Source organism: Sciurus vulgaris, assembly GCF_902686455.1.
Source record: "Sciurus vulgaris genome assembly, chromosome: 3".
Classification (NCBI taxonomy): domain Eukaryota; kingdom Metazoa; phylum Chordata; class Mammalia; order Rodentia; family Sciuridae; genus Sciurus; species Sciurus vulgaris.
The window spans coordinates 158761131-158785569 of record NC_136463.1 but is presented as its reverse complement, the minus strand read 5'-3'; the positions used below and the strand labels follow the sequence as shown (position 1 = coordinate 158785569).

General features: G+C 39.3%; 1 protein-coding gene and 1 pseudogene across 6 annotated transcripts in view; one reads left to right on the top strand and one right to left on the bottom strand.

The window, feature by feature from the left end:
* CMKLR2 (chemerin chemokine-like receptor 2) overlaps positions 1 to 24439 on the top strand; it is a 39177-nt gene that overhangs the window by 10527 nt on the left and 4211 nt on the right. The window contains exon 2 of one of the 5 annotated variants that reach the window (XM_079130691.1): positions 6103 to 6212. The exons of the other annotated variants lie outside the window; for them this stretch is intronic. The gene's annotated coding sequence lies outside the window, so the exon portion shown is untranslated. The remainder of the gene's footprint in view (positions 1 to 6102; positions 6213 to 24439) is intronic. 5 annotated transcript variants of the gene reach the window in all.
* LOC306655911 (cytosolic 5'-nucleotidase 3A-like) lies at positions 6224 to 8022 on the bottom strand (annotated as a pseudogene). Its single transcript has one exon. The product of its transcript is annotated as a cytosolic 5'-nucleotidase 3A-like (transcript).

Sequence of the window (24439 nt, the reverse complement as noted above, 5' to 3'; positions counted from 1 at the left end):
CCTCTCCAACTGTTTGTATTACAGGCATGCACCAACACGCCCGACTTGCTTACTCTTTTAAATTTTATTTTTGCATACCAGGGGTTGAAAATAGGACCTTGTACACACTAGGCAAGTATTCTACCACATTCCCAGTCCACTTGTTTGCTCTTGAAAATAATCTGGGGAAAAATCTAACCATCTCTCCCTGGAAATGGAATGTGTTGTCAATTGAAACTTCTAGCTTGCTGGGTGGGGTGGCACATACCTGTAATCCCAGTGACTCAGAAGACTGAGGTAGGAGTATCACAAGTTAGAAGTCACCTTGGGCAAGTTAGCAAGACCCTGTCTCAAAATAAAAATAAGATCTGGGTACAGTGGCAAAAGCCCATAATCTCAGCACTCTGGGAGACTGAGGCAGGAGAATTGCAAGTCTGAGAATAGCCTCATCAACTTAGCTAGGTGCTAAGCAACTTAGTGAGACCCTGTCTCAAAAGAAAAAAACAAAAAGGGTCTGGAATGTAGCTCAGTGGTGGAGTGGCCCTGTTCAATCCCTAGTACCACGGTGGGTGGGAAGAGGAGGAGGTCCTGGTCTAATGATATGGCTGAAAAGATTTAACACATCTCTCAGGAGTGAGGCTAACTTTCCTAAATACTCAACATTATTTTAACACCTTTCATAAAAAAGAGGAAATGAACTCAAAAACTAATTGATTTGATGATATTTAATGACTTCAGCCTGCATGGTGGCACATGCCTGTAATCCCAGTTACTCAGAAGGATTCCAAATTAAGGCCAGCCTGGACAAATTAGTGAATTCTTGTCAATAAATAAATAAATAAAGACTGTCATGCAGCTCAGTGGCAAGAGTACTAGCCTAGCCCTGGGTTCAGTCCCCAGTACTGTATACACATACACACACAAAAAAACTTCAATTCCTTTCTCAATCCACATTTGCCTCTCAGACAAAAATAAATGTTGGCTAGATGCCCACAGGCATGAATCTTTTTTAAAAAATCCACTGAGTAGTCTTTCAATCAGTCCATACATATTATCAAGTGCTATTTATCAGGCACTAAGCTGGTTCTAGGGTTATAAAGATAAGCAAAACCACAGAGTGGTGGAAGAGACAGACATTCATCAAATAAGCATTTAAATATATTAGTGAAGGGTTTAGAGCAGGACCCTGATTTAGACTGGGGCATAGGTTTGTGTAGGTCAGGGAAGTAATATCTAAAAATACAACTTACCCTTTAAAAGAACTGGCATTTTTCTCCTTAATTTTAATATCACCAGCAAGTTCAGGAAACAGAAACTTAGTCAAAATTGGTTATATGGTTAACTTATGGAAGATGTTAAATTGATATAAATTATTTATTCTATCACCCAATTGCTTTCAACATTACACATGACCTTTCCATTTGTCATTCTACCCAGTATGGGCTTTCATTTCATTAATTGTATTCAAAATATAATCATTATTAACATATATACACACAGAAATGAATACTTAATTATAGTTCATTATATTCACTAATGTAGAAGTTGGGAAAATTTTAGAAGACTGCATAAGGACCCTAGATAAGCTCTTTAATTCTTGACCAGGAGGGATGCCTTGCTCTTCAAAGATATTTCACATCTAAACATGGAGTGTCTCCATCCTCTGCCTTTTGTTTTTGGGTAGCTGAATGGGGAAGAGTGAATCAGCACAGACTTAAAAGTGCTTGTCTTGTAGGAAAGATTACAATATACCAAACACTACATAAAGTGGTGTTTTCACATTTCCTCAGAAATGTATTATTTCTCCCAAAACACAGGGAGAGAAGAAAATAATTATAGAGAATAACTTGCCATTAATTTTCACTAGAAAATTTACAAAATTATTCACACCACTTTCAGACTTAAATCTGAATTTTTTAAAGGACAGTTTTCTAGCGATTATAATTGAATCTGCTCAAACTGTTTAGATGGTTGTCAGTGATTTCCTACAGAATGACCATTTTTTCCCTTTTACATTCTTCTCAGGCAATCAGTGAATAACAAATTTATCAAAACTTACACAAGGGCCCAGACAGCATTTCTTTCTTGCTGAGGCAGATAATTAATTGATCAGTTCTCCAGCCAGCTGGATTGCGGAGGGTCAGGGAGACCATAGCAAGCTTGGCTATGTTGTGCCCATATTTGTCACAAGATAAGAACTCATCTATGGAATCATTTGATACAAAATAAATAAACTGCTTTACTAGAATATTATCACAGGATCAGAATGTCCTCCTTTGGTAAAGAAGGAATGAGCACAGTGTAGCTTTACTGTTAACAGCAGGAAACCATTATCTTGTTTTTGTCTTAGGGTTAAACATAGATCCAAATGTTACCAACACTGACCACACATATTCTCATCAAATAAGCTCTCTAATCAGAGTCATTGATCATTAAATTAGTTGAAAGCCCAAGAATTTGATACCTTTCAACAAAGCCATGTTAGTCATGTGTATTATTTCACAATCCACCCAATGAAAGAATTAACGCCAGATGAATACAAAATCACATTGATTGAACTCTTACTGTGGCACTATTCTAGGTCAGTTAAATATACTTCTTTTTTAGTACCAGGGATTGAACACAGGGGCACTTAACCACTCTGAGCCACATCCCTAGATCTTTTTAAAATTTTATTTAGAGACAGGGTCTCACTGAGTTACTCAGGACCTCACTAAATTGTTCGAACTCAACATCCTCCTGCCTCAGCCTCTATGGCTGCAGGGAGTATGGGTGTGCCGCCATCACGCTGGGTTTTATATATACTGTCTTATATAATAGTTTACTCATGAATTTTCTTTCCAGATCACAAATGATCAGACTGAAAGTAATTGCCGGTGTCTCACTTTTTGCACCAGACTAGGGAGGTCCTCCATCAGGCATTCTCACTTCTCTATGGATTTCAAACAGATATGCTACAAATTAACTCAATTCTGACCCTATGTACCTTAAAATTAAGTTAGGGTTCAGTCCCACAAGACTGACCATCCTATGGCTCCACTTCAGATGCCAGCCAGGGTTATGACCTGGTTATTTACTTTTTATCATTCATTATCATCATTGTTTTTCAATTTTATCATAATTATTGTTTCATTTATTGAATTATTTGCATGGTACCGGGGATTGAACCCGGGGTACTCTACCTCTGAACTACACTCCGAGCCTATTTAAAATTTTTATTTGGAGACAGGGTCTCATTGGGTTGCAGAGGCTGGCCTGGATCTTGGGATCCTCCCGCCTCGGCCTTCTGAGTCGCTGGGCTCACACGCGCCACCCTGCCATGTCCAACCGGTTATAAACCAGAGCTTCCCGAAACCACGCCATGGCTTCCACGGTCTCCTGGAGTTGCTTGGCGTCATCAGGAAGACAGAGTACTTACAAGATTTCTGGTTTGCCCCAGAGGACAGAATTCAGGAACACCAGTGGAAGAGCCACGCGATCAGGGAGTGGAGGTGGCGCGGCTCCCGCGGCCTGCCTGGCGCCACCATGGCAGGACGAGCTCACCAACCCGGAAGTTCTTGGTATTTACGGAGCCTGACGACTGAACCACGGCCCTCGGAGTTCCAGGCGCTCTCGGGCCTACCCCTCCCCCTGAGGGGGTGGCCGTGATGAGTAGGCTGTGGACGTGATGCACGATTAGCGCTGGACGTCCGCGTTTGACTTTGGGCAGCGAGTCCCCGGTTGGGCCTAGAAAGGGGCCTGTTAGGTAAGGGAGAGGAAGTGGGTTTGGTAGCCGAAGAACCAGTGTGGGGGTGAGTTTTGGCGGCAGTAGCCATGGCACATGGCGCCATGGGACCAGGCGTCATGGCGCGACGGAACTTGGTGCGCAGGGCGGTGCGCAGCGATGGGGCGGGGCGTCGGTGGGAGCTGCGTTGGCCACGTGTGCGGCGCGGGCTGGGCGCGGCAGGGCGCGGGGTGCTCCTGACCAGGTGAGTTGGACGTGGCCCCCCAGACCTGGGTGAGGTGAACCCCCCTACGTGAGGAGGCGGCGGCGCGCAGGCCCCCGAACGGCCGCGCATCTCGTCCGGCTTCATCAAAGCATGGTCCCCTGATCTTTCTCCACTCTGAAACGTACATTTCAAAGAGATTAAAGTCTAGAAATGGGTTGGTAAAGGGAGAATTCCCGTTCTCCAACTGCTAATGGCAGGCTTGAATAAGCCATTAGCCAATATTACAGCCTTCTTTAATGTAGGCTTACCAAATCCATCTTAGGGAAATAATTCAGGGCCTGTAATTGCTGCCTAAGCACATTATCAGCCAGGCAAACCTGTTGGAGAAGATGATTTGCTTTGTACTGACATAAAGTTCAATGCTGGTGCTGCTTAATAAGAGAATTCTGAAATGAAAGACAGGTAATGCAACAGGACCTCCTGGACGCTGCCTCTCAGTCCCATTTTCCAGGTTAGTATGGTAGAATTACATTTTTTAAAAAAGAAATAATTGAATAGTCATCATGATTTTCCCTTCAGAATCTTCCAAACAGTATCTTGAATGTAAACAAAAAGTGTCTTCAACTCAAGATACCAATGACTACTAATATGAGTGTTCTCCAGCGAATTTAAGTGTGACCTTAGAATTGTTATTGTTTTTTGCTTTGAGTAAGCACTCAAGAGTTATTCAACCTGGTTGCAGGGAATTATTCTTTGGGCTTAAGATGATTTGTTTGATTTTACCTTATTTGAGATAAATGTGTGATGAACAGAAAAAATATAGAAAACTATACTAAAGGTAGAATCTTCAAAAAGAAATGTTAGTTTATGAAGTGGTTTGTTACTGAACTTGGAGTTCTTTCCAAGTTCCTGATCAGGAAATAAATCACTCCCATTATATTTCAGTGAAGGTACATTATGTTACTGGTATAGGTGCTAAGATATTTTCTGACTAGGTGCTTGTACTTGAGTGCCTGGTAACTGTACTTGGCTTTTGAATTACCTAAAGTATTGAAACTGTTGAGAGTTTTGACATTTACCTATGCCTATCCTTTCTGTGAACCACCATACCTAATAACCTTTTTAAAAAATCACTTCTAGGGCTGGGGATATAGCTCAGTTGGTAGAGTGCCTGCCTCGAATGCACAAGGCCCTGGGTTCAATCCCCAACACCACAAAAAAAAAAAAAAAAAAAATCACTTCTACTGGGCAAGGTGGTGCATGCCTGCAATCCCAGTGACTTGGTAGACTGAGGGAGGAGGATGGGGAGTTCAAAGTCAGCCTCAGCAACTTAGTGAGACCCTGTCTCTAAATAAAACATAAAAAGGGCTGAGGATGTGGCTTACTGGTTGAGTGTCCCTGTATTCAATCTCCAATACCAAAAGAAAAAAAATCACACTTACTTTCCTCAAATATTAGACCTTTATTTCTGGAACAAGGTAATTAATATCAAATATGAAAGAAAGAAATTTAATATTGTTTATTACATAATTACTGTCATATTCCATTTGTGTCTAGAAACAATTTATAAAATAATATGGCTACTGGTTGTAATGGTGCAGATTTGTAATCCCAGCAACTCTGGAAACTGAGGCAGGAGGATCACAGATTGGAGGCTAGACAGGGCAACTTAGTGAGACACTGTCTCAAAATAAAAAATAAAAGGGTTAGGGATATAGTGACCCCAAGTTCAATCCCTATTACTACAAAAAATATATATATGTATACATATGTACATGCATACACATGTGTGTATATTTATATATTGTCAGGGTCTCAGTAGTGTTTCTTGCGCTTTCAGTTCTTCCACTTGTTAAATAGTAAGTAAATAGAAAAGATGTTATAATATAAAATATTTTACAATTGAAAGTTGTATTTTCTATATTTTTCAATTGAAAGAGGATCTTTTCCTTCTTTACTCCCTCCCTCTTTCTCAAGGACGAAAAAGAGAAGAACAAAGATGTAGATTAAATGTCCAAGTATGTGTTTTCTCTTCTAATTATGCAAACTGAAATATGAAGAACTTGTTGGGAAGTGAAGGTTCTGTTTCTTCTAAAATTGTACAGCTGTTGAGCACTGCAGTGTTTATTACTTTCTCTCACAGATGTTACATTTTATGAAATGTGACTCATAAGGGTGTTACTTGTATCTTTAGATGGGAAGAAATCCCTGAGGGCTGGATAATTACGTAAGTCAGCCTCACTCTCAACCTGAAATACTCGAAGTGAATATTTCCTGGAAAAAGAAAAGAAAAAAGAAGGGGAGGTAACAAGACCTTGCCATGCTCAAATGAAGCAGAAAGACTACCAATTTCACATTTTTTTCTGTGGTAGGAATAATGGAAAGAGGGTTTTGTATGGGAGGTTTCGTTTTCATTTGAAAAATGTTTTCAAATTGTGGAAGCTTTCAGTTTTGAACTTTGGTCCATATTCTTGTTCCAATTATGCAAAAATTTTGAAAAACCTTATTTGAGGACACTTCATGTTGATTATCAGTGCTTTAATGTAGGCATTTCATCAATCACCAGTACTTTAAATATATCTATATCCACACACATATATTACACATACCTATGTGTGTATATAAATATATGTATATATAAATGATATGTAAATACACATATGTATGTATGTGTACACACACACATATATATATTCGGGACATTTTGTAATGATTAGTCACATGTAGATACAGTTTTTGCAGATACTAAGTACCAGTGTTTTCTAGTGAGTATTGATTTACTCCTGACAAAATAACCAAATATGACTCCATTTTCAGAGATGTTGATACCATCAGAATAATTCACCCAAATTACAAAAAATGGTAATACTTAAAATTGTGCACATTATTTTACCATTTCATGAAACTTCTTAAACTTATTCAAACTTTCCCTGTGTAAAAAGACTCCTCCAAAACTGCATGATAACATTAAATTACAAAAAATTGAATTTGGAAAAATAGGGAGTTATTTTTCTGATTTTTGGTATTAAGGTTCTAAAAAAACTGTTTTAAAATACAGTGAAGAGTGTATTGAGACAGGTGAAGAAAAGGAGCTGCCAGTTGATGGATTCAGCAATTCTGAAAATATTCAGTTACATAAAGGGAAGACTTCAAGAGCAAGAATATATTATAAATAAGAGTTCTTCTGCAAGATGAGCAGATGGGCAGTTCTTGCGTCAGTTGTATACATGAGAGAGGTCTTTTTGAAAAATGCTTGTTTATAGAATTTTCTGCAGAATAAAGTCAGTGACCTCTAATGATTCATATTTTTTTACTAAAACTATATTAGAATCTATGCTTTTCCAAAAGCTCATCTACACTGTCATTTAGATATCTAATTTTCAAAATGTGTTCAACATTGACTCCTCTATCTGCACTCTTAAGTCCCTTAGGAAGTCTCTCAGTAGAATTATGTTGTTACTGTCATTTAGTTGACTGACATATTCTTTATTCTTCAAGGCACCATCATGTTAGTTAAATATACAAATTAATTCTCCTTCATGCCCTCTGAATACCCCGTTTTCATCAAAACATATGAAGTTGGACACTACTTTGGCATTTGGATGATAAATAGAAACTCATTCCTTAACTTCCTCTATTACATCACCAATACCAGTCAAAATGTGAGTGCATTGTGTTGTTGGAGTTTATCACAGAAATTATCATACCCTTCCTTGAGTACATCAGATTTTCTGTAATTTATGAAGTTCAGCTTTTTGGTGTAGCTTGTTCAACATGAAAATTGTGTGATTTTGTGTACCATTCTAACATGCAAGTGTTCTTCTCTTCTACAGTAAGCATAGGATCAACTTCAATAACACAATGTTGTTTCTTTACTTGCCATTACTGTTTTCAACACTCCTTTGTAACTGGCTTACAGTTGTCAATGATGTTATAATATGTGCATCTTTTTTCTTTTATATACTATCAAAGTCTGCTGTTTAAAGTTTGGCAACTTCTCCTCTGATAAGACCATAGATGATTTCTTCTACTCTTGTTGGTTCTTCTTGCAAATTGAACTTTTCTGAAATTTTGGCATCATTTTCACATGTATAGTAGAATTTTGATTAGTCATTTCTTGGTTATCCAATATTAATCTCCATCATCATTTTTTTTTTTTTTTTTTTGTTGGTCTGGCCCATCTTCCTCTTCAAGGTGAATATGTGTTGGACCAGCACCACCCCCCCACACACCTAGGACGCACATGCTGGTGCTTGCCACAATGCCTGTCCTCACTATGACTGCTCCATCTATCAACAAGGCTCTCTTATGCCTCCTGACCAGAAAACAAGAGACCTCTATTTGTAGCTGCAAGACTCCAGAGCATGGGATCCACACGTGTATTTTGGAGCTTGAAGCCATTTTCTGAATGCCTACTCTATGCAAAACAGTGGCTCCAGTGCTACTTAGAGGCATAGAAAGTAATAAGAGCTAGGATACATTGTCCTGTCATCTTTGAGTTTCTCAGTTAGCTTAGGAAAGCCCAAGGACAGAATCTAAAAATTTAGAACTAAGGCTGGGGGCATAGCTTAGTGGTAGAGTGCTTGCCTGGCATATATACAGCCCTGGGTTCAATCTCCAGCCTTGAGAGGGGGAAAAAAAAATCAGGGCACAGTGGCAGACTCATGTAATCCCAGCAACTTGGGAAGCTGAGGCAGGAGGATTGCAAGTTCAAAACCAGCCTCAGCAATTTAGTGAGGTCCTAAGCAACTTAGCAAGATTCTGTGTCAAAATGAAAAAAGGACTGGGGTTAGGCACTGTGGTGCACACCTGTAATCCCAGCAGCTCAGGTGGCTGAGGCAGGAGCATCGCGAGTTCAAAGCCAGCCTCAGTAAAAGTGAGGCACCAAGCAACTCAGTGAGACCCTGTCTCTAAATAAAATACAAAATAGGGTTGGGGATGTGGCTCATTGGTAAAGCACCCCTGGGTTCAATCCCAAGTACCATTTTAAAACAAAGAAAAAGGGGGGAAGGGGAAAGAAATCTCACAACTTCAAGGCCAGTCTGGGCAACTTGGTGAGACCTATCTCAAAAAGGGATGGGGATGTAGCTCAGTTGTAGCATAACCATGGGTTCATCCCCAGTAACTACCAAAAAAAACGGTTTTAAACTAGATGTCTTTTACATGTATTTTCCACATGAGCCACTTGGTTCTCAAAAGTGAGAAGGTGAGTTATCCAAGTTACACAGCTAGTGACATTCAGAACTAAGAGTCCTGCATTTCAGTGCTTTTTCAACACACTAGACTACTTAATATTCGTGGATTTCAATGGGTTCAAATATGGCAAGTCAGAACTAAGGTAGGGCCTTTGAATGAATACACTGCACTTCAAGACCCAACCTCACTTGTCTCACCCCAGTCTGCCCTGATCAGGCAGTCTGAACTTCTGGTAAGACCCAAGGGGAAAAAAAACATGGAAAGTATTCTCTTGGCTGAGATAATTGTAAGCAAGTCCCTGAATATGTAGAGAGAGAGGTGCAGATGTTTAGAGATGGATCACAGGCCTTCATCCAGAATAGTGTGCTGAGATAAACTAGCTTTGATTTGTTTTAGTAAGGATCTGATTCTGAAGAATGTTGTTGGAAACTTGAGATATGACATTGGTTCATACTAATCTCCAGAGGGTGCTATTCTGGTAATGAAACTGGTTCCTTTTAAGGACTCTGCTGGGTGGAGGACAAAATGGATTCCTCAGAACCCCACAGTGGGTTTTGATTAGTGGGCTTTGATCAGAGCAAATAATGGTTAAACGTTTCTTCCCCTCTTTGATTTTCTTCTCTCTTATTGTGTCATGTGTCACGAGTATTAACCCAGATGGATATGTAACACTTGAAACACTACCCTTGAAATTAGAAGGCCAAGAGGAACAGGGAATGGTTGGGGGGCACATGCCTGTAATCCCAGCAACTCAAGAGGCTGAGGCAGGAGGATCACAAGTTTGAGGCAGCTTACTGAGACCTTGTGTTGAAATAAAAAAGAAAAAGGTCCGGGACTTAGCTCAGTGGTAAAGCATCTCTGGGTTCAATTCCCAGTACCCGAAAAAAAGGAAAAGACGAGAAAAGAAAAAAAAAAAAAATCAAGAAGAAATCATATTGGTGTCTCAGAGGAAAGGAAAACTCCTTAGGTAAATATAATCCAACAGGTTCATATGAGATTTGGGTTACCAAAAGAGAACCAAAGGGCATTTGGAATTTAACCCTCTGAGAATCAGTTAGGAATATGCAGTTGTATGAGTATCTTCACTTACTCCTCAGAATCCAACTGCCATGGGCTGGAAGGGAGTTGGTTTAGGTTCCTAGTCTAGAAATTTGGTTCTTCTAAAGTCATCTTGCAATAACAGCAGATTCAGAACCAGCCCCAGGAATAGAACAGATCCTGGGCAACGAGGGACCTCTTGCACAGTACTAACAGCCGTGAGAGGAGAGTGAAGATTGAAAATGGCTTCATTGGGCCTGGAGGTGGAAGTGGAAAGTAGGGAGTAGTGAGGAAGAATCTAATAAGAATCAGTCAGTTTCTTTTCCTTGTATCATCCTGAGCTTCCTCCTGCTAGTCCTCATTTGCCCTGAAGAGTTGTGTTTTGTTTTCATTCAGTCACAGGTGCAGTTCTAGAAAAGGAAAGTATATTTATTTCTTAAATCCAGCATCATTCTCAGAAACTCTACTGCTTAAGCACCCTTGAAGAAAGATTCTCATGTCTCAGATGCCTAGTGGTTAAGAACAGGCATTTACCAATTTGGATAAGAATTCTAACCATGCCAATTTACCAGCTGAATGGTTTTTGTAAGCTTTTTAATTTTGCTAATCTCCAGTTTCCTGATGTGTAAACAGAATAAAGACTCAAAATTTATATCTATTATCATAGATTCTTGCCGTTGAAGGAGGATGTTAAAAACCCCCTTAGTGCATGCATTAGTGCCTTCGAGCATATCCTGCTTTCAGGCTGTGTCTGTATTTCCATGGTGCCCACCCAGTGCAATGGGCTCTATTTGTTTGGTTTATTGGTTCGTTGGTAGACCCTTCTCTGTCTCTCAATTTTCAACAGAAGAGAAGGTCCTGCTTTCTCTCTTTAATTTTCTAAAGTTTCTTTAGGTACTGGCGATTGAACCCAGGGATTTGCACATGCTAGACAAGCCCTCTCCCCTGAGCCACACCCCCAGTCCCTAAGTTCTTGCTTCTCTAAGTCAAAATTTTTCTATTCTAACATTCTTGCCCTAGTTCCAAGATGAGAACCACCCAGAATAAGTGTATTACCTTTTCTTCATCTTCAAGTAACAGAAAACGGCTGTCAAACCTCTTAGGTTTTTCTCACTGATTGCTTCTACCATTCCTACCAAGTCACCATATCAAGACCCTTCCTTCACTTTCCTGAGTCTGTCCTTTCACACTGCTTCAGTTTTACATTGGTCTCAAAGTCTCTTTTGCAGAACTCAACAAAATACTCCTGATATAGAATAATCATGAGGAAATGGAATGCTGCAGTGGCTAGATTAATTTTCATTGCCATAAAATAATTAAAGGTGTTTAGGATAAATGTCCCTAAGCCATCACAATAATGAATCTGGCTGAAAAATTGGTTGGTTGTGAACAATAGGCATGTTTTCAACTTGTGCTTTATTTTATCTTTCAGTTCTCTGTTTTATCCCATACTCCTTCCTGTCTCCTAGGAGGAAAAAAAGGCAAAAAATATGTTCAAGAATAATCACATATGAATGTGAGGAAGTTCTAGAATTGTCCTTTCTCCTCCCTCTGCATTTTTACTGCTGTGTTGAAAGAGCATTGCTGTTGCTTCCAAAACAAATTTCCTTTCCATCCCCTTCATTGAATTCACTTTTTACCTCTTTGGATGATATATAGTATTGTTGTGTGAAGTGACTTCAACCTCAATATTCTGCAGGTTCTTTAACTATTGTTCTTTTTCCTCTAGGAGAATAGCCTTCTCTTTCTTTTTTAAATATTTTTCTAGTTGTCAGTGGACCTTTATTTTATTTATTTATAGGGGCTGATGAGGATCAAACCCAGGGCCTCACACATACTAGGCAAGTGCTGTACCACTGGGCCACAACCCCAGCTTGCTTTCTCTTTCTTTAAGACAGGAAATATCTTGAAGTAAATTAAAGTAAGAATATAAGGTTGTCAATTCAATTTCCACCTTAAATTCAGTATTTCTCTGGATTTCTATAAATGTCATTGACAATATGTGATTGAGAACCAAAACAGCTTTAGTACCAAATAATGATGAAATAGAGATTTATCATCACAGACTTCCACAGTGGGACCCTGACTTCTCTGACACATCATCTCATGTGAGAATTTCAGACCATGGTTAAAAATTCTAGTCTCAGACAAGTATAGTCATTGTTGAACCTTTTTAATATTTTAAAACCATGAGAGGAAACTATTTGTGAGAAATTTTTTATCAGGTACCCTTCTGTGATCCTTGCTTCCAAAATTAATTCTTCATTGACATAACATTGCCCAGAAGATATGAAAAAAGGATTATTTATATGGATGAACATAGTGACAACATAAATTAAACAATTCAGATCTCCACTAGTTGTCCAGGTACATGCCCTACAAAAATAATTATAGAAATCTAGTGCCATCAGAGTTTCAAAATTTAATGCTGATATTCTTTCTGAAAAAATTACTTGCATGCATAGAAATCCCTCTCCAAGAAAATGCTGTCTACAATGACCACAGCTTTGAAACATTACATTATTGATGGCCATGATTCTTTCCAGACTCCAGATATATTTGTGGAGAAATGAGATGAAGATGTAGACTTTAGTCAAAGGTGAATAAACAGCATTTTGCAAAGTGGGGAGAAAAATATAGAGTTCTGCATTATCCTATTTTCTCTCTTCTCTTAGCCACATATGGTGATGGATAAACATGGCATTTTGAGGCTAGATACAGAGGTATAGGGTAGGCATATAACATGTGTTAACTCCATGCAGATTTATTTTTTTTAATGTGAATGAAACCCACAGAAATATATTTTAAAATCTCGACTTAAAATCTCATCGTTTTCCTGAAGTAACTCAAAGAAATCCCACTCACTCTTTTTTTTTTTTTTTTTTTTTTTTTTTTTTGCAGTGCTGGGGATTTGAACCCAGGGCCTTGTGCTTGCAAGGCAAGCACTCTACCAACTGAGCTATATCCCCAGACCCCCACTCACTTTCTACCTTCTCATCTGTCTTCTGCTTTGACTCCTGCACTGGTAATAATCTGTCAGGCACTGAGCTGACTTTTTTTTTTTTTGGTACCACGGATTGAACCCAGGGGTACTTAACCACTGAGCCATATCCCCAGCCCTTTTCATTTTTTAACTTTTGAGACAGATCTCATTAAGTTTCTTAGGGCCTTGGTGAGTTGCTGAGATTCGCCTCAAACTTAAAATCCTCCTGTTTAAACCTCTTGAGTCACTGGAATTACAGGCATGTGCCACCAAACTGACCACTTTTTGAGGACATCTTCCTGGATCATTATGGTAACTCTCTGAGTTAGGCTCTATTACTATCCCTCTTTCACAAACTAGGAAAGTAAGGACTCGAAGTAGCAGGTTGTTTGTCCAAGATCCTCCAGGCTGCCAGAGGTAGGACTAGGATTTGAAAGGGGCAGTCTGATTCCAGAGCTAGAAGATGACTTTTGCCTGCTTTTAAAATTGTACCTGAGTTTTAATTATCTTCAAAAGTTGCAAGGAATTAAGCCTAAAGGTTTCTACCTGACCCAGGGAAAATTGTTCCCCCTCATGAATCAATAGAGGCACACAGATCATAGCACTTGGGACACTAATTTCTGGATGGTGCATTAATACAACTGGTACATAAGTAGATGTTAACTTTCCAAGTATGTGCTTCCATCTTTTTTTAAAATATTTTTAGTTACAGATGAATATAATACCTTTATTTTTTAAATTTATTTTTATGTGGTGCTGAGAATCGAACCCAGTGACTCACACATGCCAGGCAAGTGCTGTACCACTGAGCTACAACCCCAGCCCATGCCATCTTTTTGTTGTTGTTTTTTTGGTAATGAGAATTGAACCTAGGGGTGCCTAACCACTGAGTCCTATCCCCAGCCCTTTTTTATATTTTATTTGGAGACAGGGTCTCGCTGTGTTGCTTAGCGCCTCACTAAATTGATGAGGCTGACTTTGAACTCACGATCCTCCTCCTTAGCCTCCCAAGCCGCTTGGGATTACAGTGTGCGCCACCACACCCAGCATGTGCTGTCATCTTTTCCTCAAATTGTCCAAGTGAAGCATGGGAGTTAGACATTCAGATCAACTGGCAATTTCCTTTTATGAAGAGAACTTGATCCCATCATAATGAAAATAGATGTCATTTCATTTCCATTTGATTCAGTTGTATTTTTTTATTATAAAGGAAAAACTTTCTTCCAACCTCACTGCCTTTAAAACTGAATGAAACATTTATGTGCTTAAAATGCAAGCTTTCTGTCCCAGGTAGATTTTCAATGCCAGCTCAATAAAAATGTTATTGTAGAGGTTATACTCAGTTCAGCTAAGCTTCCTGATTCTATTCATTTACTAAATCAGTTTCTTTCAAATATGTCTCCCTCTGCTGGATGTGGTGGAACATGCCTGTAATTGCAACCACTCAAGAGACTGAGGCAAGAGGATCATAAGTTCAAGGTCAATCTGGGCAGCTTAGACCATGTCTCAGAATAAAATAAAAGGGGCTGGGTCCAGGCTACAATAATTGTACTATCTTGGTTACCAGTTTTTCTAATCTCATGTCAACTAAAAGTTTTAATAATTAATATTTTTGGCATTTTGTTTGTTTTACTGTGTCTTTGAAAGAACAAAAGATACTGCTATTAAAAATAAGTGAATGCAATTGTTGACTGCTTATTCTAAAAAAAAAAATAAAATAAAAAGGACTAAGGATGTACTCAATGGTAGAGCATCTCTGGGTTAAATCGCCAGTACCACAAAAAAAAAAAAAAACATAAAAAATAATCAAATATGTCTTCCTCATCCCCTTTCTAACTCTATAAAGTCCTTCCATTTTTATATTTCAGTTGTGGTAGTTGTCACCTACCTGATCACCTTACTTCCAATCAAGTCCTTTCCTAGTCTTTCTCCCAAACTGCAACCAGATGATTTTTACAAAAACAAAGATTCAGCCATGTCACTCCCTGCTACAGATATTTTTGTTTGCTTCCAACTGGCAGTGGAATCAAATGCAAACTCTTAAGCATGACATTCAAAGGCCTGCATCATCAGGAACACTCCCTTTTATGTTGTCTCTTTTCCAATGAAAACAAAATAATTCCCTTTTTTTTTTTTTAACCCCCGTACTGGAGATTGAATTCAGAGGTGCTTTACTACTGAGCTACATCCCAATACCTTTTTGTTTTTTATTGTTTTGTACTAGGGATTTAAACCAGGAACACTTAACCAGTGAACCACATCCCCAGCCCTTTTTGAGACAGGGTCTCACTAAGTTGCTTAAGTCCTCACTAAATTGTTGAGGCTGGCTTTGAACTTGCGATCCTCTTGTCTCAGCCTCCCAGATCACTGGGTTTACAGGCATGAACCAATGCACCTGGCAATTTTTTTTATTTTGGACAGGGTCTCAATAAGTTGCCAAGGCTGGCCTTGAAACTTGATCCTCCTGTCTCAGCCTCCTGGGCTACTGGGATTCCAGGCATGTACCATTATGCCAAGCCTCATTCTTCATAATATATCAAACAGTATTTTTTCCTTCATCTTAATGCCTGTCATTAAGTGGTAGATGACCTGGGAACTGCAAATATAGAAGATACTTCTCTTCTAAAGGACAGGCTATACCAGGGCTTGAGGCAGGCAGGAGGGCACAATCTGATAGTCACTGTCCTACCACTTCCCAAACATCAGGTAGGGTATTATCTTCCCACCTTCAGTTTCAATTTAAACCCCCCTTCCCCCCCCTCAGGTATATAGACAAGGTACTTTATAAACTATTGCTGTGCCTCAACACCTTCCAAGAAGGGATCATTCATTCAAAGTACCAGCAAAATACCGCACTGGTGCCAGACATCTCGAGTACATTCTGGGGTGTGGTATGTAGTTTATTTCTGATTGTTGGCAGAAAACACTAAGCAGTATCCCAAATATCCTACTGCCCTCATCACAACACACACAAACACATGCTTTTCAAAAATATCTTTCTTCCCTCAGAAGATAGCCCTTGAAAAATAGTTTGCGGACCCCCAAATATGTTTGCTGGGTCATGGATCTTTGGTTTTCACCAGTTTCTCTCACATGTCTATAGATTCTTTCTATTCATTTTGGTTATCCACTAAAAGGCAAAATACATGTTCCTCCAAGGACTTCTATGGTTTTAACAGCAGATACATTCTCGAGTTTTTACCAGGGTGTATGGGGCGCTCTGCACAGGAAATTTACATAGACAAAGGTCAGCAGCATTTAATCTTTTCTCTGTCAAAGTAGGTTAAAGCCAAAGTTTCCCTAAGATTCTGTTAGGTACACATCTTTGCAATGGTCCATGAAAATTTATCTAATTCAACATTATGGAACTAAATTAAATCTCCCTGTGTTCACCAAACATTCTGCCAGAAGGAATCTTTGCATTTTGTCAAGGTAGATGAACAAAATGTTTCCCTATGTAGCCAAGCCTCATCGAAAGCCACATTTAAAAGTGTGATGATACACATTTCTACCAGATGTCTTTCCCAAAAATCATCTGGATTTTATAGACTGTCACTATACTTTGTGCCAGAACTCTTGCAGTATAATTTATTTGTTCAGGAAAGTGTTTCAGCTTTACCATCTATTAAATCTGAATAAATCAGAAACCAATTTGTTTAATTCAGTAAATCCTGTTACATTCCAGAACTGGACAGTTTGAGTATCTGGATCAATATAACCCAGGAATGTGATAACTTGGGTCCTCACAGCAGCTGAATCCCTGAAGTAAACATGTCCCTTCACATTGCAGGAGTCCAAGCAGGACTTTGCAGATTCCTGAACTTGGCTCCATATCAAGTCTTTTCCACACATTTCTAATAGACTTGGGTGGACCCACATATATACACATCCACAGTGCAGCTTGGCTGTTTTTGACTCCTTGGAAATTTTATGATCATGAATATATTAGCCCTTATTTCAGTCAGAATTATTTATTTGCCTTTCAGCAGCACACATGTTTAAGAAAAATACAGTAGTGATTTCCTATTTTCAGTCAGGTCTAAAAGCTTCTTCCTGGCATTGTTATTGTGCTCTTCCAAATTGAGAAAACTGATGGCTCAACAGAAAGCCACTGCCAGTCAAGACCATTTGACCTTCCCTTTTTAATAAGTGACAGTGTTTACTTGAAACCCACATTCTATAACCAGACATGGTGGCACACACCTGTACTCCCAGCTACTTGGGAGGCTGAGGCAGGAGGATCTCAAGTTGGAAGCCAACCTCAGCAACTTAAGAGAGAACCTGTGTCAAAAAAATAAAATAAAAAGGACTGGGAATGTAGCACAGAGGTAGAGCACTCCTGGGTCCAATTCTCAGTACTACAAAACAAGTAAACAACAAAAGTCTGGGGTTAAAGATACATCTTAAAGATACATATCCATTTACTATCTGCTTTCATTTCTGATTGCTGCCCAACACAGTTCCTTTCTACAGCCCAGATATCCCTCCAATTTACCTATGAGACTTCATTCACACTTCCTATCATCTCTCAAAAAAATATATGTATGTGGGGCTAGGAATGTGCTCAGCTGATAGAGTGCTTGCCTTGCAAGCACAATTCCTAGCACCACATGTAAAATATGTATGTGTATATCTGTGTATATATCTCACTTGATTAAATTGAGGAAAAATTTACCATTTTCTGTATATCTTTCACCCTTTTTCTCTTATCCCATCAAAAAAAGCAGATATATATAACCCAACATGATTGGTTTTAAGCATAATAACATTTTATGTTATTCTATTTTATTTTCTTGAGATGGAAGTCTCCAAAGCTGGCCTGGAACTCTTGGGCTCAAGTGATCCTCCTGCTTCGGCCTACTGAGCAGCTGGGACTATACATAGGCCCACTAATTGCCACTGTGTATGGCCCAACACCAATTTTTTTTTTTTTTTAGTGTCAATATTGAACCCAGGGGTGCTTAACCACCAAGCCACATTCCCAGCTCTTTTTAATTTTTATTTATAGTCAGGTCTCACTAAGTTGCTGAGGTCAGCCTTGAATTTGTGATCCTCTTGCCTCAGCCTCCCAAGCCACCCATATTACAGGTATGCACCAATGTGCCCCGCCAGTACCAATTTACTACCAAGTTTTTGTTTTTGCTCGTAGTTCATTTGGGTTCTTCCTATTTTTGGGGGGTGGGAGGAGTGGAGTTTGAGATCAAACTCAGGGGCCTTATACATGCTAGGTGAGCACTTTACCACTGAACTATACCCATAGTTCCTAGTTTGTTCATTTTCTTTGCAGAGCTAAGGATCAAACCCAGGGCCTCACACATGCTAGGCAGGTGCTGTACCACTGAACTACACTTCCAGCTCCCAAGTTTTAAAAATTCAATAAACATCTCCATAGGCCCTTAAATTTGGCAGACATGTACAATGTCTTTCTTTGTGAACCACATTTTTACTTTAAGGTTGCTAATACTATTTTGAGATTGCATTATCACACACTTCGTTTGCATTCCCTCATATGTGCAAGGTCTTAAAGCTTTTCATTTTTGTTTTTTTTATGGTACTGAGGATGGTACCCATGGCCTCAGACATGCTAGGCACGTGCTCTGTCACTGAGCCACATCCCCAACCCTCTAAGTTTTTTGTTTGTTTGTTTTTAACAATTTTTTTCTTAATGTTTATAAGGCACAGTGTTAAAGATTGCAAATTCAATTGTTGACAGTATCCTGAAAAGTTATCATAAATGAGTGATTTAGAATTGGTGGTGGTGACTATAGCAAATAAGAGGGACACCCTATACCTTGTTTAAAGAGGAATTCAAATTCTGCTGTAGGAAATGCAGGTTCATTTTTGAGAGATAATATAAATTATCTAGAGAAGCTGAAATTGAAATCTTTTTTTTTTTTTTTTTAATTTCCCAATGTTTAAATCAAAGCACCCTTTCAGCCAGATTAAACACATAGACCAAGAGTTTGTAACCTCTATAAAGCACAGTTGCTTGATGGTCGGATGAATCATAATAGGCTGAGCCAGGACTCCAAGATGGGAGTACCCACTGGGAAAAAGCAAATTCAGCTGCAAGAAATAGAAGAAAGAAGTTCAGGCTGAGATTAATATATCAGGGTTTTTTAACCTTGGTTCATTGGCATTGTGGGTCAGATAATTATTTGTCGTGACTGGGTGCCTATTGCAGGACATTTAGGAGCACCCCTTCCTCTACCCACTAGTTGCCAGTAGCATATATCCGCCTGTTCCCCCTTGTGGCAATCAATAGTGTTTCTAGACATTACTAAATATACCCTGCAAGGCAAAATTGTCCTGGATTGAGAACCACAAGTACAGATTTGGGAAGCCATAAAGGATGAGAATTAGTATCAAGGAAATGCCTCGGGGGTGGCAGGTGAATGTCCTAACCACAGTGGAAGCACAGCAGCTTGGAACCTCGGGGAGAGAGCAAACTAGCAGAGACAGGAAATGTGGTAAGAGAGGTCAGCGTTCTCCAGAGGACTGGAAGAGAACCATAGGTTTGGCAATCCAAAACTGGAAGCCAGGAATAAGGACTAGCAACAAGGCAATAACCCAGTTGCCAAATTAGATGAAGTGGGAGCATGGGTCAGGATGTCTGCCAGGTTACTTGTACTTTGAACAGGGAACATGGCTGAGTTCAAGTCTGGGGCAAAGCACAGCTTACAGGTAGGAGCTAGAAGACCCAAGCTGTGGGAATATGAGCAATATGATGAGGCAGGGACAGTCTTCTAACCACTGATGGCAGGAAGCAGGCGGAAGGGGTGTGTCAGGGGCTTATTATTCCCTCTCAAGGACCACGAGGGTTGTCACAGCTGCAGAGAACAGCTCTGGCCCTGGATGCTGGACCCTTACTGTACTTATACATTATTGTATATTAAATTAATGTTCTTGGGACTGGGGTTGTAGCTCAGTGGTAGAATCCTTGCCTAGCATGCATGAGGCACTGGGTTCAATTATCAGCACAACATACAAATAAGTGAATAAAATAAAGGTCTATCAACATCTTAAAAATATTACAAAAAAAAAAAAAAGCAATGTACTTTACATTATTGTACTAATAGAAACCTGGGAAAGTCAGGGATTTGTCCATGAAATTTTTTTTCCTGAGGTGGGGGAAGAATCATCCCAGTTTTTATAGCCAGTCTTCACTGTCAGTTGAGAGAAGTTTGAAGTGAGGATCTTCAGAAGAGTCCTCTGAGTAGCACCAAGTCCTGCAATGGCCTCCCTGGGAGCAAGGACCAAGCCATTCATTGTTCTGTAAAGGAAAAGTCCAACTTGAGAGTTTTAATGTGTAGTTTCCTTCGTCACCATTGAAAACCTCAAAGTTTTTAAGAATTACCCTGCCCTGGGTTGTCTCAAAACGGCATTTGGGATGAATGTGGCCCATAACTGTTTTGTTTTAAATCGATAGTTTAAAAGTTAGAAATCTTTCATATTAAAAAACATAAGTCAGACGCGGTGGTGCATCCCTGTAATCCCAGCGAATCATGAGGTCAAGGCAGGAGGATTGTAAATCTGGGTCATGTAGCAAGACCTTGTCTCAAAATCAAAAATAAAAAGGGTGAGCATAGTGGTGGGTGTGTAGGGAAGAATGAAGGAACTTTGGGTTGTACAGAGGGGAGTGAGGGGAGAGGTGGAGTGGGTAGGGATGGGAACGACAGTAGATTCAGACAGATATTATTATCCTATATACTTGTATGAAAAAAAAATTTTAAATATTTATCACTGTCAAAAAGTTAATAGAAAAAAGTTTAAAAGGGGCTGGGGATGTAACTTAGTGGTAAAAGGCTTGAGAAGTTCTGGGTTTAACCCCCAGTTCCAGGGGAAAAAAAATGAAAACCTATTGTTTCTATCTTCAAAATATATGTAGAGGGGCTGGTATTGTAGCTCAGTGGGAGAACACTTGCCTAGCATGCGTGAGGCACTGGGTTTGATTCTCAGCACCACATATAAGTAAATGAATAAAATAAAGGTCTATAGACATCTAAAAAGATATATATATATATATATATATATATATATAGAGAGAGAGAGAGAGAGAGAGAGAGAGAGAGAGAGAGAGAGAGAAGGGATGGGGGGAGAGACTCCAGACTCCAGTAATTTCTTACCACCCACCCTTACTGTTACTACTCTGGTCCAAGCCACCCTCATCTCTAGCCAGGATTCTACAATAACTTTCTAACTGATCTCCTGATTTGTATGCCTTCTACACCACACATAAAAGTCTCTTCTTTATTTTTAATTGTACATGAACACAAAGCCTTTGTTTTATTTATTTATTTTTATGTGATGCTGAGGATCAAACCTAGTGCCACACACATGTTAGGCAAGTGCTCTACCACTGAGCAGCCCTATTAAAGTCTCTTCTAAACATAGCAGAAACAGGATTTTTCTATAATACAAATCAGATTTGTCTTTCTGTTCAAAAGCCTCCAACGAACTACAAGTATTTACATGATCTGACCTTTCACATCCTATTGAACTGTTTTCCTTTAGTTTGCCCTTCACTCATTTTTCTCACCCCGTTCTAGATATGTTAGATACGCTTCTGTTGTAGGGCTGGCTCTTCCCTATGCCCAGAACATTCTCCAAGCCTTTGCACTTATCTTCTCAACAGTCCTACTCAATCTACTGTGTTGAAAATTAAAACCACTCCCATTTTATTCATCCTGTCCTGTCTTTTCATCTTTCTAGATTACTTACTACCTTTTAACATAGATACAATTTTTTTTTTTTTTTTTTTTCTCGGTACTGGGGATTGAACCCAGGGCCTTGTGCTTGCAAGGCAAACACTCTACCAACTGAGCTATATCCCCAGCCCTACAATTTACTTTTTTAAAGGCCTGTATGTGAAACAGTGTTACAATAATTTACTTTTTATTTTATTGATTGACTGATTATAGTACTGGGAATTGAACCCAGTGGTGCTCTATCGCTGAGCTACATCCTCAGTCCCCTTTTTCTTTTCTTTCTTTTTTATTTTTATTTTTATTTTTATTCTTATTTATTTATTTATTTATTTATTTATTTATTTATTTATTTGAGACACTCTCACTGACTGGTCTTGAACTTGGAGATCCTCCTGGCTTGGTCTCTCAAGTAGTGGGATTACAGGTCTGCACCACTGCACCCGGCTTATGATTTTTATTTTTATTTTTTTTTTACTATCCATCACTACCTGCTAGAATTTAAAATTTGAGAAAAAATAGTTTTCTTATTTAGTGAAGAATCCTAACCAGCGAGAATAAGGCCTGATACATGTAGGTACTTACTAAGCATTTGCTGAATGAATGAGTGATCAGGATTCAGAAATGGTGGTTGCCATCTCCTGATTTGTGTGATGGACTGGATCATGACTCCCCCAAAAACAGTATGATGAAGTCCTAACCTCCTTAAAGGGGGAAATTTGCATACAAAGATAGTACAATCACCCAGGAAGAATGCCATGTGAGACGAAGGCAGAGATTGGAGTAATGTATACACATGCCAAGGAATACCAGTTTGCCATCTACCCTCCAGACGAGGCATGTTCATATGGGAACAACCTTGATTTCACATTTCTAGCCTCCAGACTGCAAGAAAATACACTTCTGATATTTTATGCTATCTGAGAGCATATTTTATGGTGCTCTATTAAGTTACTTCTAGGAAACAAATAGTCTTTAGACTAACAGGTGTAAGGAAGGTTTGGAAACTTAATTAGATTTGGATGTACTATGAAGGAATATACAAACAAGGGGTAATGATCAAACAAGAATATGCAGAGGATAGGGTGACTGAAGGAACTTGGGATTGTGCAAAGGGGAGTGAGGGGAAGGTTGGGGCGGTGAGGATGGGAAGGACAGTAGAATGAAACAGACATTATTACCCTATATACATGTATGATTACACTGCTGGTGTGACTTAGCACCGTGTACAGCTAGAGGAATGAAGTTATGCTCCATCTGTATACAATTAATCAAAATGCATTCTACTGTCATGTGTAAACAATTAGAACAAATTTTAAAAAAGAATCATTCTCATATACATATGCCCATAAAAAAAGCCAGGAGTATGTCCTTAAGGGTTAAGTAAATCTGCTCAAGGACTCCATAGGATAGATGAATTCTGCCTTTTCTGGCTTCTCTATCCCCTTGATACCCTTGCCATCACAACACAAAACCATCTGCTCTAAGTCATAGGGAAAATCCTAGCATGTATTTCCCATGAAGAATTCAGGTGGCAGCATTCAGCTCCTCTTGAAGCTTTGTCTCCAAGCCTGAACTGATCCTTGAATCAATCTATTCATCAGCTTTCTAGAAGATTAGAATCTTCTCTGGTACAAGGCTTCGTTTGAAGGGATTCTGTTCATCCTCAAGGTACTACCCAAGGTACTGTCCCCAGAGGAGAATTGGAGCAGGGTGTACTGCCCAGGCCCTGTGATGATCATACTCCCCAAGCAGGGTCAGTAATGATACTGGAAGAGGGAGACTCCTGACTTTGGTGAGGATAGTGGTTGTGAGCTATTAGGGATTTTCCATGGACTTTTCCTTGAGGAAGGAGGTACTTTCCACTCACCATTTTGTGTTTTGTAAGGTAATTCAGACCACCACCTGGACTGTTTGCATAATTCCTAATAGCCTAAAAGAACAGGTCATAGACACTGGGAAGGTAACAATGTTCTAGTGTGCAGGACTGGAAGAATTTGTCACTGGGGTGGATCAGCTACCAGAAGAAATGAGAGGGCAGAGTTAAGATCCCAGACCTGAAAGAACAGAGCAGCAAAAACAGAAGCCAATTCTTATTCATGGAGTAGGACACATGAAGGAAATGATTGGTATCAAGGAATAAGTCAGTTTCCTGAGGATAGAACAGTGGGTAAAGGTACAGAGATTCTGGCAGCAACATTGACTCAAGGGTGAACTCAAAAATGCTCTCCTGAGTCTTTAAAATCATCTTTGATTTTGAACAGGATTTGTAGCACAGCCAATAACTTATTAAGCATACATTAAACACCTGTTATATATTAGAACTTGTGCTAGGCACTGTGGAATACAGAAATGATAGACATCATTTCCAAGAAGGTCACAGTTGGGTAGTGGAGAATTTAAAAATAAATGAATGGCAAATATAGTGTGTTAAGTGTGATAAAAGAAGCATAACAGAAGAGGGGAATGATGTAGCGGTCAGGAGTTCAGGCTCTTGGTCCAACAAATCTAAGTTTAGCTCCTGCCTTACGATTGCAAGTTGTATGATCTTGAGAAAGCCTCTCTGTTGGTATCCCTTCTTGTAATTAGGAATAATGATAGTTCTTACC